This window comes from Dermacentor andersoni, chromosome 10, assembly GCF_023375885.2.
Source record: "Dermacentor andersoni chromosome 10, qqDerAnde1_hic_scaffold, whole genome shotgun sequence".
Classification (NCBI taxonomy): domain Eukaryota; kingdom Metazoa; phylum Arthropoda; class Arachnida; order Ixodida; family Ixodidae; genus Dermacentor; species Dermacentor andersoni.
The window spans coordinates 60,071,907-60,087,238 of NC_092823.1; the positions used below are offsets into that span (position 1 = coordinate 60,071,907).

A 15,332-nucleotide genomic window follows, 5' to 3' on the forward strand; every position below is an offset into this window, starting at 1 on the left:
GGTTCCGGTTTATTGCTGGACACATTACATTGGTGAACATTACACATTACATTACATTACTTATTCGTGAACTGTATCCTAACACGAGAACATCACACTTGCTAATTATTTTTTTCTATCAGTTTGACTCGTTCACTTGTTTAGACTGTGCGTCTCTTTCTTGAGCTACAGTGACTTCTAATATATTGAAATAAGCGCTTATATACTTTCATGTCGACATCAGCGCTTGCCTGGGCTTTATTACCAGCCACCATTTCTCAGTCTTAAAAGCGATGAATTTCTTTGCGAACATCGGCCAATTGTTGTGATAATGGCCGCTGCGTGGCTGATCTCTAGCCCAATAGGCCAACCAATCCTAGCGCAGCACGGACGCGGCTTCGCCGCTGGGTTCATTGCACCACCACCAGATGGCGGTTGCCTCGATGCCTCTGCGGCGTCGGCATTGCTTCTGCCTTTGTACAATGCCTGAATTAAGCCTTCCGTGTCACTCTGTGCGGACATTCGATAAACACAACCTTGTGTTTCGATCCTATGTACTCACACAAAGCTTCGCTGTATATAGATTCCAGGTCGTTGGATCTGCTGCATTTTTTCCCTAATTTTCTTTCTTCAGATGCCATGTGTAACTACTGAACTGTAAAAACGTGAGCAACGGGGGATAACCGAGGGGCCCGATTTTGGCCTGCGGCAAATTGTCTTTTCATCCACTTTCAGTTTCCATTAATTTATGATTTCTTTAATTTACTTGGTAGGTACAAGTAATTTCCTGTATGTTTTCGTTGGTGTCGTTGTTTTTTGGCTTCTCATTAATAAAAATTGGGCCCCTCGGTTAACCCCCTTTCTTCTCGTTTAGTACATGACCAGGGTCTCGAATCCGGCAACATTGATGCCTTCAGATAGCATGTGCGGGTTTATTGACTGGTTGACTTCACCCAAAAAGATCACGTTCTCGTGACGCCTGTGGCAGAAAGGTTGTTCCACGTCCTCCGCCAAGGTGTGTGAGTGGTGGCACTGGCTAACACTCCCAGGGTACTACTAGAAAACATATATACCCAAGAAAGTGGATGGAGAAACGACGCCGCAGTAGCTCAATTGGTAGAGCATCGCACGCGAAATGCGAAGGTTCTGAGATCGTTCCCAGCTGCGGCAAACTATTTTTTCATCCACTTTCATTGCCATTAATTTATAGTTTCTTTAATTCAGTTGGTAGACACAAGTAATTTCCACTATGTTTTCCTTGATGCCATTGTGGGTTTCTCATGACATGATTAATAAAAATCGGGCCCTTCGGTTTAACACCCTTTCTTGTTCGTCTTACATAACGAGGGTCCGGATTCCGGCAACATTGATGCCTTCAGGTAGCATGTGCGAGTTTATTGACCAGTTGCCTTCAACCAGAAAGATCACGTACTCGTGACGCCTGCGCCAGAAATGATGTTCCACATCCGCCGCCAAGGTTCGTGAGTGGTGGCGCTGGCTAACACACCCAAGGTTAGTTCTAGTAGCAACACAAAAATACCCAAGAAAGTGGATGGGGAAACCGTGCCACGGTAGCTCAATTGGTTAGAGCATCACACGCGTAATGAGTAGACGTGGGATTGTTCCCCACCTGCGGCAAAATGTTTTTTTTTTCATCCACTTTCATTACTGTTAATTTATCATTTAATTGACTTGGTAGGTACGAGTAATTTCCCTTATGTTTTCCTTTGTGTCTTTGTTTGTGGGCTGCTCGTGATATAGTAAACTCTAAAGTAACTCGTTCCTGGTTAAAACGAAAGACTCCGTACCTAGTGCAATAAAGAAGCCTTAACACTATGAGAGTTATTCTGATAATGATTAATAATATATGTAGCAGGCTTGTTTTTATCGAAAAGCACGGTTCGAAGAATATACAGAAGAACTGCTCAAATTGTTATATGTAGGAGGGCGCGTCATTTTGGCGATGTGCAATGAATGACAAGGGCCAGCCTTAAATTGAGTTCTGGGGTTTTACGTGACAAAACCACGATTTGATTTCGAGGCACGCCGTGGTGGCGTGTTCGAATTAATTTTGATCAGCAGGGCATCTTTAGCGTGCCCCCAATGCACGTGACGGGGGGAATTTCCGGATTTCGACCCCATCGAAATGCGGACGCCGGGACCTCGTGCTTAGCAGCGCTACATCATAGCTGCTAAGCCTCCGCAGCGGATAAAATAGCCAGTATTTCTGCGGGCAACAGCTCTAAATATGACAGCCTGGTAATGCGGTGCCACGGAATGAAATGACATACTTCAGTATTTTTACCGGCAAGTTCCTGTAAATTTGGCGGCGCGTTTTTTCGATGGCTTGGAATGAACTAGAGAGATCTGTAATATTTACGGGGAAATTATTGTAAATATGAGAGCGCGCTATCGCAGCGCTATGAATTAAAACTACGGATGCCTGTATATGTTACGGGAAATAGTTGGCAGCCGACGCTGCCGGGAAAAATCCACTAAGCACAACGGTATATATATATATATATATATATATATATATATATATATATATATATATATATATATATATATATATATATATATATATATATATATATTTTACAGTGCAGAGAAGAGCGACAGAACGTTAGATAGCGTTATAAGATCAAGAAATTTTGGGGGGCAGGCCCAAGTCAAATGGACTCATAGAGGGGCATCTAGAGATCTTTAGCAGCCGCGCTTATTCGCTATCTAGGTTGATGACGATGGTTACGATGATAAATGCTGCTCTCCGATGCCGAGTCAAAATTGAACGACTTATTCGTTTTCATACGTTCGAAAATATACAGTGTAAAAGGCTTGCCTGTCGAGGTCGCCGGCGCTGACGACGGGCGGGCCTCGACCGAGGCACTTCTGAAGCACCTGCACGTCACCTTCGCGCACTTCCGCTCCGTGTCGGCTGTGGAGATCTCCTCTGGAACCGACCGCAGCGTCATGCGCCAGCGCGGCCGGTAGCTCTGATGGGCGCAGCAGAGCGTTCGTCATGGCTTCCATCAGCCTGGCGCGGCCGTCCGCGTAGACGGAGTGGGCGTGCCGGTCGCAGGCGTGCGAGTAGAAATCGTCGCAGGGAGCGGGCACCTCGGCAGAGTCCTCGCCCATGTAGGCCTCCAGCCAAGAGCAGCCATCTGTGGAACAGAACCGCCAGACACCCGTGCGGCTGTCCATCAACTTTGGCGGATCTGCAAAGTCCTCCTGGAAGCAACGAGGTCGCATTTGGTTCACTGTAACTGTACCATATATTCGAAACGCGGTCGTTCCACGTCCGCCGCATTGGCAGTAGGCGGCGCTAGGTAAAATTTCAAAAGATAATATTGTGTAGTGCGTGCATACACTCAAAGAAAGTGGCAGTATAGGAGTCGCTGTGGCAGCTTAATAGTTAAGGTACCGAGTAACGCCACGCGCAATGTGGAAATGGTTCTGCATCAAGTTATTTTTTGGTTCATTTTTATTTACCTTTATGCCTTTACTTAGTTATTTCCACCTTTTAAACAAACACAACGATTTCCTTCGCCTATGCTTTCTCTGGCTTGATTTATTTCCTGTCATCTGGAGGACTGTGACTGAAAATATTTGAGCCCCTTGCTTCTCCTTATTTTTGTTTGGTTTACAGCACTTTTTCTAATGCACCACCACGTAACATCGGCCGCGCTATCACGCTGACTAATGATTGCTTCACCGAACTACTTCCGTATAATGTGTAGATGCCAAAAAGCCTCGCAAAAGAAATCAAATCTTGCCTGTATGGAAATGTGGGGCCTGGTGACATCTCTCGCATTCATATCTTGAGGGTGCTATACTTAAGAGGGCGACCGAGATTTCTCTTGCTTCAAGTACATATGAAATTGAGAAATGCTTTCATTTGGATACCGCTGAACAGATCTCAATGAAAATTTCTTGCCTTCCAGACGGAAAGCTGAATTCTACCAACACTAAGGAGCGGAAATCTTGTTGAGGGCTTCGAAGTTTTCACAGAAGTCGCAGAACGTGGGTTATTGTTAAATGCCTCAAGAACCAAGTTTTAACACATAACTGCGAACCAAGAACAGATATTGTAGTTGTGTAAACTGCATCTGCCAGAGCACCTGAAGCACACAAACGTGGGGAGCTTCCATTACCAATTCAATTAAATGCAAATTGTGGAGTTTACTGTCCTGAAGCTCCACATTGGGTTGTCAGGGACGAAGGTAGTCCAAGGCGTTTAGGTTTATGCCTCCCAGAAGGTGTCACATCACCTAACGCTGGTGATGTGGAACGTTTATTGCACTGGCTATGACGGCATATTCAAAATCAGATATAGTGCAATCTGGTTAGAACGCTCGCTTTGTGGCACGTTCGAGTTTTAAAAGCGAAGCTTTTCTCTGCGAATCTTGCCGGCTTTTCGTGACCGTGGCATGCTGCGGCGTGGCTGTTCTCCAGCTGAATAGACCAACCAATCGCAGGGGAGAAAGCGCGCGCGTCCGACGTAACCGCCACTGGGTTCCTTGCACCACCATTGGCCACCACCACCACTTTTGGCCACCACCGCCGCTCCCGCGCTCGTCCCCGAGCATCCGCGGGAGCGGCGGTGGTGGCCAAAAGGTCGAAAGAAAAAAAAATGGCTGTGGCTTAGCTAAGGTTAAGCCCACGATGCGAAGCATACTAGCCTTTATTTTAGTTGTTGAACCGCTGTTTAGCCTGGTGAACTGCTGTTGCTTGGCTATATTTGGTTCGGCTAGACGAAGGAACAACTCATGCGTTACTCTGCTTCGCCTTCAAGAGTGGAACGCGACAGCGTTCCCGTCGACCCGCCAAGGGGTGTAAGGCAATGGGCTACGGCGCAGCGACTACGCGCCCCGCATTGGACGCGGTGAGCGTCGAGCAACGCAGCGTTCGGCGCGGCAACGAAGCTCGTTTCTAAGGCAACACCGCATTAACTAGAGGCGCTTTTGTACCGCTTTGAAGAATCGTACTCGTGGCTCAGTGGTAGCGTTTGGTAGAGGCCGCTAGGGGGCGCGAAGCAGTACCAACGTGCTCTCTTCGCGCTCTGAATTTTCATGATTTTTCCGTGGATTTTCATTTGAAAACGCCTGGAAACTTTACCACCAGCTTCACGAAGTTCCTAGGAACATCTGGACGTCACCCAGGTGGGCCTACGAGTTCTTGGAAGGACAGGAGGATTCCAGACAGCTCGCCACCACGTGAACGCTAACGCAACGCCGACGCGGTGAGCCGACGGCAGCTTCACCGACGCCGGAGATCCCCCGCCAGAAGTGTGGAGTGTCGAATGTCGGAGGGGTGAAAGTCGAGCGCCATGGCTCTCGACGCGGCAACCGAGCGAGAATCCCACCACCTACAGCAGGATGGAATAGCAGACGACCAAATGGAGCAAGCTCAAGACTACTATGACTCGGTGAGTCAAGACGCTAACTCTTACTTCCGTGAAGAAGAGAACGCTAACTGGCAGGCAGTGAAATCCACCAAACAACGTAAACAAGAGGCATTGGAGCGGAGACGCGGCGACGCGGGGCCCCAAAACCAATTTCGGACGAGCACGTCAACCTACAAGAAATTGCCTAAACTACCGCCATTGCCGAGGGACGATTACAAAATCGTCATTCGCCCGAACCAGGGCCTCCCTCTGAGGAACATTCTCACTCCCACGCTTGCACAAGCAATCATAGAGGAATGTGACGCAAGCTTCAAAGATGACCAATTCATCCTTAGAATTAATCCTGGTTCAAACATAGCGATACTATCAACCAAACACGAGGAAATTGCGGACAAAGCACGCCTCATACGCAAGCTCGTACTGAACGGCAGGGCCCACGCCGTCCGCGCCTACGCTGCAAACGGAGACGACACTCTAAGAGGGGTCATTCACGGTGTACCGATGAACACCTCTACGGACACTCTCATGGCCCATCTCCGAGTGAGAACGCAAGGGGTAGAGATAATCACAGCCCGAATGATCAGCACAACCAAAAGTGCAGTCATCACCTTTTTCGGTCCTACGCTACCTCGAACAGTCTACTATTATGGAGGGGAGCTCCGTTGCTACCCATTCAGACCCACAATTCAAGTTTGCAAGGTCTGCCGAGAGAAAGGACACCGCACGGACGTCTGCCCAAATCCGGACCGCCCTATTTGCTGGCTGTGTGGACTGACAGATCCAACAGATGGACACCCATGCGCTGTTAGTTGCGCCTCGTGTGGGGAGGCCCATCCCACAGGGGACCCAACTTGCAAAAAGAGACTTAAGCCAATGAAACCTCGACAGCCACAACAGGAGGCCAACCATGCCCACAAGACCCCCCATGACGACAACAACCACCCACAGAAGACGAAGAACATACGCTGGTTCTGCTCTGAAGAGGAAGAAGAAGCCTGCAAGTCGGGCGACGACAAGCGCCACTCCCGGTCGCGCTCGCGGTCCCCGGGCCAACGACCCCGAACGCCACCAAGGAACAAGGCACAAACCCCAACTCAGCAGAAGAACCACCACAACAATTCGCCAGCAGCAGGTGGCAAAAGCATCGGCGGGAACCATGGACACACCCAAAAGACACCAGCCAAGGTAAGCTGGGCGGAGGTTGTGGCTCCCAAACCTGCATATACTACACCCATCACACAAAACGTAGAATATCAAAGGGTAATCACAGAAAACAAACAGCTTAAACAACGCCTAGACAGATATGAGAGCAAAATAGCCTACCTCGAAAAACAGCTGGCCCAGCTTATGGGAACCACAAGACCCATAGTACAGGCTACACAACAGCAAATAAGTAGCCCAAACGAAAAACCATCACACAACGGGCACACACAACTACAACCTACACCACCTCGAGATACTGTAGTTAACACAGGGACACAACAACCAGAAGCAAACCTCACGGTACAACAACAACTACAACAAATTCAACAACAAATACAGCAGCAAACTCACGTACAAATGCAGCAGTTCTTGGTAGAATTTCAGGAACTAAAGCGATACGTTCAGGAAACCCTTAACAAAGAATCGAAGCGTAAACGTAAGCGCACCAAACAACGTTCCCAGGAGTCCGATGACAAAAGCATGCTAACCTCGGACGCTGAAAGCACAACCACCACCTCTTATCATGGCAAATAGGCGGCCTCGAACAAAAGAGAATCTCACAATATGGTCCTGGAACTGTCGCTCCTTGCACAACAAACACGCTTCACTCACACTATACATACAGGCGGCGCTGATACCTCCAGACATAATCTGCTTGCAGGAGGTGGGAGCTAGGCCCAAGGCGATTACGGGCTACAGATTACACATAGAGCCAAACCACCCGAAGGTAGCAACACTCGTCCGGAAGGAATTGGCAGCAACACTTACAACGGTAACACACGAACAAACTCCACACCACATAGTCACGATCTGGCCAGCCAAAAAGGGACGACCAAAGCAGGTAATATGCAACCTATATAGTCCTCCGCAAGACCGGAAAGCAGAGTTTGGCCACATCTTCCAACATCTGAACACCATGCTTCAACCACGCGACCGCTTAATCATCACAGGGGATTTCAACGCATGGCACACGACATGGGGATATGCCAAAGACAGACCCAAAGGTACGAGACTCCTTGAGGCGATACAGCGATTTGACTACGTACTCCTCACGACACCGGGCAGGCCAACCCGTTTGGGAAATAGTGTAAACAGGGATACCACACCTGACCTTACAATCACCAACAATGCCACAGCCATACACTGGAATGTGTTAGACGACACCCTGGGAAGCGATCACAATATAGTCGAAATAATCTACGAAACAGCTCAACTACGACGCCCGCTCGGAAAAGCCAAACTCACTAACTGGACTAAGTATCGAGAGCAACAGCAAGTAGAAAATGGGCCCAAACCAGAAACAATAACTGAATGGACTCACTACCTCAAGGGAATCTATGAGGAAAACACTAAAATATATCAAACTACGGCAGACACCCCCGCCATTGACAACCACTTGACACACCTTTGGGAAGCTTGTCGGGGCCTCACCAAGCGGTGGCGTCGACAGAAGCTAAACAGAAAACTCAGAATCCGAATAGCGGAAATCACAGAGGAAGCAAAGGCATATGCCCAAGAACTCTACCACAACAATTGGCGTACATTCTGTGACTCTTTAAGAGGTACACTAAGCACGAAAAAGACATGGAACATCCTACGTAGTTTTCTGGACCCCTCTACCACAAGAACTGAAACAAACGCTACCCTCCAACGATTAGCAGGGGAATTTCAAGGGGAACAGGATCAGTTAATACAAGAACTGAAACAGCGGTACACGGGCGAACGCAAGCGAGGCACAAATCCGATACCAAGTCAAGAATACAAAGGAGCACCCAACCACGAGTTGGACGCACCCATCACCTTTGCGGAGGTGTATGCAGTGGCACAAAGCTTCAAAAGGAACACAGCACCTGGATTGGACGGCATTACAAACGCCATGATACGGAACCTTAGCACTGACACATTACAAGCCATCACGGACCACTTCAATCAGAAAATCTGGACACCGGGTGGAAAACTACCCACAGAATGGACACTGGCACAGATTGTACTCATACCCAAACCAGGAAAGCCTAGAAGCCTTGATCAGCTGCGACCAATCTCACTGACATCCTGCATGGGCAAACTCTTTGAAAAAGTTATACTCGCCCGTCTCGAACAATACACAGAGGAAGGGGGGCTCCTACCAACATCTATGTACGGATTCAGGCGAGGGATGTCTGCCCAGGACATATTCTTATTGCTCAAAGAGGAGGTGCTCAACCCACCTCCAGGTAGCCTCAACAACATACTCCTTGCGCTCGACATCGAAAAAGCCTTCGACAACATCGCACATTCTTCCATACTAGACGGTCTCACAGCCATTGGATGCGGGGAGCGCATATTCCACTATGTTTCTGCATTCCTTGGCAATCGCAAGGCACAGATTGGCATGGCCGGCACAAACTCACCACCATACGACCTCCCGCTGAAGGGCACGCCCCAGGGTTCCATCCTGTCCCCGTTCCTTTTTAACATCGGCCTCCGAAAACTAGTCCTACAGCTGGAGGATATACCGAACCTAGGCTGTGCCTTTTACGCGGATGACATCACATTATGGGCAACCAAGGGCTCCTATGGAGAACGGCAAGATGTGCTGCAAACCGCTATAGACACGATTCAAAGCTACCTTCAGGCAGCAGGTATGACCTGCGCCTCCAACAAATCAGAATACCTGCAAATAAGACCAGTGCGCACCCAGTCCAACCGTGCGCCCCCCTTTCACCTGACGATTGCCGGAAAGGGCATCAACAGGAGCCCGGTAGCGCGAATCCTGGGCCTGCACGTTCAAGAAAATAACAGCGTAAAGACGGCAATAGACAAACTCAAACACACTGTCAAGAGTATTACAACCCTCATAGCTCGAATAGCAAGAAGTAAATATGGAATGACAGAAGTCGAGACACTACGCCTCGTACAGACCTTCGTCCTCAGCCGAATCACCTTCGCCTTGCCCTTTCAAGCTACACGCAAGACCGAAATAGAACACATCGATAAGCTCATTAGAATCGCATACAAAGCTGCACTGCAGCTTCCCAACGGCACGAGCACAGACAGACTCATGTCGATCGGCATACATAACACATATGAAGAACTGGCCGCCGCCACGCTAATCGCACAAAGAGAACGACTCAACACCACACACCAGGGCAGAAAACTGCTGCGAAGACTGGGATACCCACTCACCCTCCAATACTGCGAAGACGAAATGGTGATCGTACCAATGCACCTACGGGAACGTATCATTGTGGAACCGGTCCCCAAGAACATGCATCCGCTCTACAACCAAAAGCGGCGGCAAGCGCGAGCCCGGAAACTCCTCCAGAGAACGAGCGATCCTGATACCTACTACACCGACGCTAGCCTTTACTCTACACCACTAAAAGGCCCCAGAAAACAGGCATTCGTAACGGCAGTAACCAACCAAAGCAAGGTGGTGTCCTGCGCGTCTATACGAACCAGATCAAGCGCCACCGCGGAGGCAGCAGCCATAGCCCTCGCAATAAGAGAAGCAGAGCGAAGGGGTCGCCCCGCATACATTCTGACAGATTCGCAGGCCGCCTGTCGGTTATACCTCAGAGGCACACTTCCCAGGTGCGTCACTGATATCCTGGGCCCCGGATTGACTGAGGACCATGCCGTCGCCTGGTGCCCGGGGCACACGGGCCTGAGGGGCAACGAGGAGGCGAACTGCGTAGCTCGAGGACTCGCTGGCCGAGCTGCAGAACCCTCCTCGGGACCCCCTTCAGATTACTAGGAGGAAACCATCACTGGCAGGCAGATTTTGGAGTACCAGCGCCTTACCAGACGGAAGTGCGCTCCTCCACATCCCAACTTAAGCAGCCAACAAGCCAGGGACTGGCGCCGCCTTCAAACAAACACATACCCGCACATATCGAGACTGCACGCAATCTTTCCAGAGGTATACACAACAGGGATATGTCCGTGGTGTAACGACCACACAGCCACACTGACACACATTACTTACCAGTGTACGGAGCGCCCAGCCCAGGCAGTATCTAGGCTGGTGAGCTCATCACAAACACTCACGACGTGGTCTTGGGAGGCACGGCTTTCCGAACTGGCACTGGGAAGCCAACTGGCGACCCTGGACCAGGCCCGGCGAGCCGCTACGGCCAGTGGGGCTCTACAAGAAGGCTCCACCCGAGATTAACCCCACGGAGTTCCTTCGTACAATAAAAAGTTTATTCTCTCTCTCTCTCTGGTAGCGTTTCCGTCTCACACTCCGGAGACCCTGGTTCGATTACCACCCAGCCCATCTTGCAAGAGTTGAGCCAAAGCCACCTAGAAACAAGCGCAGCTGCTTATATACCGCCGTGACGCCGCGAGCGCGGCGCGAGTTGGAGCCCCGTTTCTCCTCTGTCGTGACGTCACGGTGTCACGTGGTCAACCTTGAAGGCGACGCCGCGAGCGACGGCGCGAGTTGGAGCCCCGTTTCTCCTCTGTCGTGACGTCACGGTGTCACGTGGTATTGAAGGCGACACCGCCGCGCCTGAGGAGCTGGGTTGAGCTCTAGTAATATGCTTCAGGACAGGACAATGCCGGACAGGCCGCCATTGGAATATGAACCTGGCAACGTTTAACGCAAGAACATTATCTAGTGAGGCGAGTCTAGCAGTGCTATTGGAAGAATTAGAGGGCAGTAAATGGGATATAATAGGGCTCAGTGAAGTTAGGAGGCCAAAAGAAGCATATACAGTCTTAAGGAGCGGGCACGTCCTGTGCTACCGGGGCTTAGCGGAGAGACGAGAACTAGGAGTCGGATTCCTGATTAATAAGAATATAGCTGGTAACATACAGGAATTCTATAGCATTAACGAGAGGGTGGCATGTCTTGTTGTGAAACTTAATAAGAGGTACAAAATGAAGGTTGTACAGGTCTACGCCCCTACATCCAGTCATGATGACCAGGAAGTCGAAAGCTTCTACGAAGACGTGGAATCGACGATGGGTAGAGTGAAAACAAAATACACCATACTGATGGGCGATTTCAATGCCAAGGTAGGCAAGAAACATGCTGGAGACAAGTCAGTGGGGGAATATGGCATAGGCTCTAGGAATAGCAGAGGAGAGTTATTAGTAGAGGTTGCAGAACAGAATAATATGCGGATAATGAATACGTTCTTCCGCAAGCGGGATAGCCGAAAATGGACGTGGAGGAGCCCGAACGGCGAGACTAGAAATGAAATAGATTTCATACTCTGCGCTAACCCTGGCATCATACAAGATGTGGACGTGCTCGGTAAGGTGCGCTGCAGTGACCACAGGATGGTAAGAACTCGAATTAGCCTAGACCTGAGGAGGGAACGGAGGAAACTGGTACATAAGAAGCCGATCAATGAGTTAGCGCTAAGAGGGAAAATAGAGGAATTCCAGATCAAGCTACAGAACAGGTATTCGGCTTTAAGTCACGAAGAGGACCTTAGTGTTGAAGCAATGAACGACAATCTTGTGGGCATCATTAAGGAGTGTGCAATAGAAGTCGGGGGTAACTCCGTTAGACAGGATACCAGTAAGCTATCGCAGGAGACGAAAGATCTGATCAAGAAACGCCAATGTATGAAAGCCTCTAACCCTACAGCTAGAATAGAGCTGGCAGAACTTTCGAAGTTAATCAACAAGCGTAAGACAGCTGACATAAGGAAGTATAACATGGATAGAATTGAACAAGCTCTCAGGAACGGAGGAAGCCTAAAAGCAGTGAAGAAGAAACTAGGAATTGGCAAGAATCAGATGTATGCGCTAAGAGACAAAGCCGGCAATATCATTACTAATATGGATGAGATAGTTCAAGTGGCTGAGGAGTTCTATAGAGATTTATACAGTACGAGTGGCACCCACGATGATAATGGAATAGATAATAATCTAGAGGAATTTGATATCCCAGAAGTAACGCCGGAAGAAGTAAAGAAAGCCTTGGGAGCTATACAAAGGGGGAAGGCAGCTGGGGAGGATCAGGTAACAGCAGATTTGCTGAAGGATGGTGGGCAGATTGTTCTAGAAAAACTGGCCACCCTGTATACACAATGCCTCAAGACCTCGAGCGTACCGGAATCTTGGAAGAACGCTAACATAATCCTAATCCATAAGAAAGGCGACGCCAAAGACTTGAAAAATTATAGACCGATCAGCTTACTGTCCGTTGCCTACAAAGTATTTACTAAGGTAATTGCAAATAGAATCCGGAACACCTTAGAGTTCCGTCAACCAAAGGACCAGGCAGGATTCCGTAAAGGCTACACAACAATAGATCATATTCACACTATCAATCAGGTGATAGAGAAATGTGCGGAATATAACCAACGATTATATATAGCTTTCATTGATTACGAGAAAGCGTTTGATTCAGTCGAAACCTCAGCAGTCATGGAGGCATTGCGGAATCAGGGTGTAGACGAGCCGTATGTAAAAACACTGAAAGATATCTATAGCGGCTCCACAGCCACTGTACTCCTCCATAAAGAAAGCAACAAAATCCCAATAAAGAAAGGCGTCAGGCAGGGAGATACGATCTCTCCAATGCTATTCACAGCGTGTTTACAGGAGGTATTCAGAGACCTGGATTGGGAAGAATTGGGGATAAGAGTAAATGGAGAATACCTTAGTAACTTGCGCTTCGCTGATGATATTGCCTTGCTTAGTAACTCAGGGGACCAACTGCAATGCATGCTCACTGATCTGGAGAGGCAGAGCAGAAGGGTGGGACTAAAAATGAATCTGCAGAAAACTAAAGTAATGTTTAACAGTCTCGGAAGAGAACAGCAGTTTACGATAGGTAGCGAGGCACTGGAAGTGGTAAGAGAATACATCTACTTAGGACAGGTAGTGACTGCTGATCCAGATCATGAGCGTGAAATAATCAGAAGAATAAGAATGGGCTGGGGTGCGTTTGGCAGGCATTCGCAGATCATGAACAGCAGGTTGCCATTATCCCTCAAGAGAAAAGTGTATAACAGCTGTGTCTTACCAGTACTCACGTACGGGGCAGAAACCTGGAGGCTTACGAAAAGGGTTCTACTTAAATTGAGGACGACGCAACGAGCTATGGAAAGAAGAATGATAGGTGTAACGTTAAGGGATAAGAAAAGAGCAGATTGGGTGAGGGAACAAACGCGCGTTAATGACATCTTAGTTGAAATCAAGAAAAAGAAATGGGCATGGGCAGGACATGTAATGAGGAGGGAAGATAACCGATGGTCATTAAGGGTTACGGACTGGATTCCGAGGGAAGGGAAGCGTAGCAGGGGGCGACAGAAAGTTAGGTGGGCAGATGAGATAAGGAAGTTTGGAGGGTCAACATGGCCACAATTAGTACATGACCGGGGTAGTTGGAGAAGTATGGGAGAGGCCTTTGCCCTGCAGTGGGCGTAATCAGGCTGATGATGATGATGATGATGAATATGCTTCGCATAAAAGAAAATAAAACGCCAGGACGCACCGCGATCGGTATGAAGTGCACGTCTCGTGTTTGACGGCCTGCTCATGGGGCAGTTTGCCGGCGTCGTTTGCTTTGTTGGTGGGGACGCTGATTGACAAGCTCTTCGCGATGTCCTGTACACTGCGATCGCATCCATGTGGTTGCACCAGACCACGACGCAACAGCGTGACAGGGTCCTCTCATGGCGTCACTTGTCGCTTGTCACTTCTAAATCACGTGCATGTGGCGATTCCCGCCTCTAGCGCCGACGCCATCACACCACTTTCCACGTGCCTCTCCTTCTCCTCTCGTCACGTTTCTCGTGGGTCAATGACGCAGGAAACCAAGCCCTTACCATCCCTAGTGAAACCCTCCGTCATATTCCCTATTCAGAAGGACTTTTAGTAAGCTGCACCTCGCCGTCTTCGTCGTTCCCCTCATATGAAGGTGGCAAGTTAGCTCAATAATGTGGGGTCTTAATAGATTCACAGGTGTCTTGGGGACGTTCCTCAATTCTTGAGCGTAGACACAGTGAGAAAAAAAAACTCTCGCATCACCAGAGGCGAGGGTCCCGCGTCGTCACTGTAGAGGTCGTCGTCTCCATCCCCGAGCAGCTTTGCAGCCGTGCGGGCCCCAGCACGTGGAGGCGCCGTGAACCAGAGGTAGAGCAGCACTGCGTCGACGAGCGCCAGGAGCACGATGACGACGCAGCCCGCGACGACGATGGTGCGTTTGCCTTCCTTGCCTCCGGACCCCGCGGTACTAGACTGGGACAACGCCGTGCTTCCAACCTGCATACGCGGTGCACGAAACCAATGGATCATGAGAAACTTGAAAAATGAAAAGGTGGACATGGAGTAGGCGCTGACCGCATTCTCGCAGACTTCAGTGGGTCTCTCGCTGACTGAAGTGCGCGAATTTCGGCGGCTTTCCACTTGTCTTCTACCAAACTATACTCGCGGACAACTTTCTGTGGCTATGACGGGAAAGCTACGGACGCGTGCCTGCTGCACATGCGGTAGCGCGCTAAGTAGTGCGGCAGCGTTTGACAGTGCTTTTGGTTGCTCGAAACAGACGCTGAATTGACGCAGCTTCCTCGCGCGACGCTTTCGCGCTTGCCCAGACGCGGAAGGGAAAAGCGCCAAATATGTAAACTTTTACACTCAGTGGTGTCTTCTTTCTTACTTAATTGTTGCTAATAAAGTGCTTATGCTTTCTGTTTCCTAGCCTAAACAAACGTGAAATAAAACGCGGGACTCTCTTCATAAGCACTCACTTTTGCGCGCTTTGCATCCGCAGCCACAGAAAATTGTGCGCGACTATAGT

At 49.3% G+C, this 15,332-nt stretch overlaps 1 long non-coding RNA gene across 1 annotated transcript; it reads right to left on the minus strand.

Moving 5' to 3' along the window:
• Positions 1-2,829: 2,829 nt before the first annotated feature.
• LOC140213492 (uncharacterized) lies at positions 2,830-15,050 on the minus strand. The gene is made up of 3 exons (XR_011890337.1): positions 14,876-15,050; positions 14,564-14,797; positions 2,830-3,210 (listed from the first exon to the last, which is right to left on the minus strand). It is a non-coding gene; the product is annotated as an uncharacterized lncRNA (long non-coding RNA).
• Between the last annotated feature and the right edge of the window lie 282 nt (positions 15,051-15,332).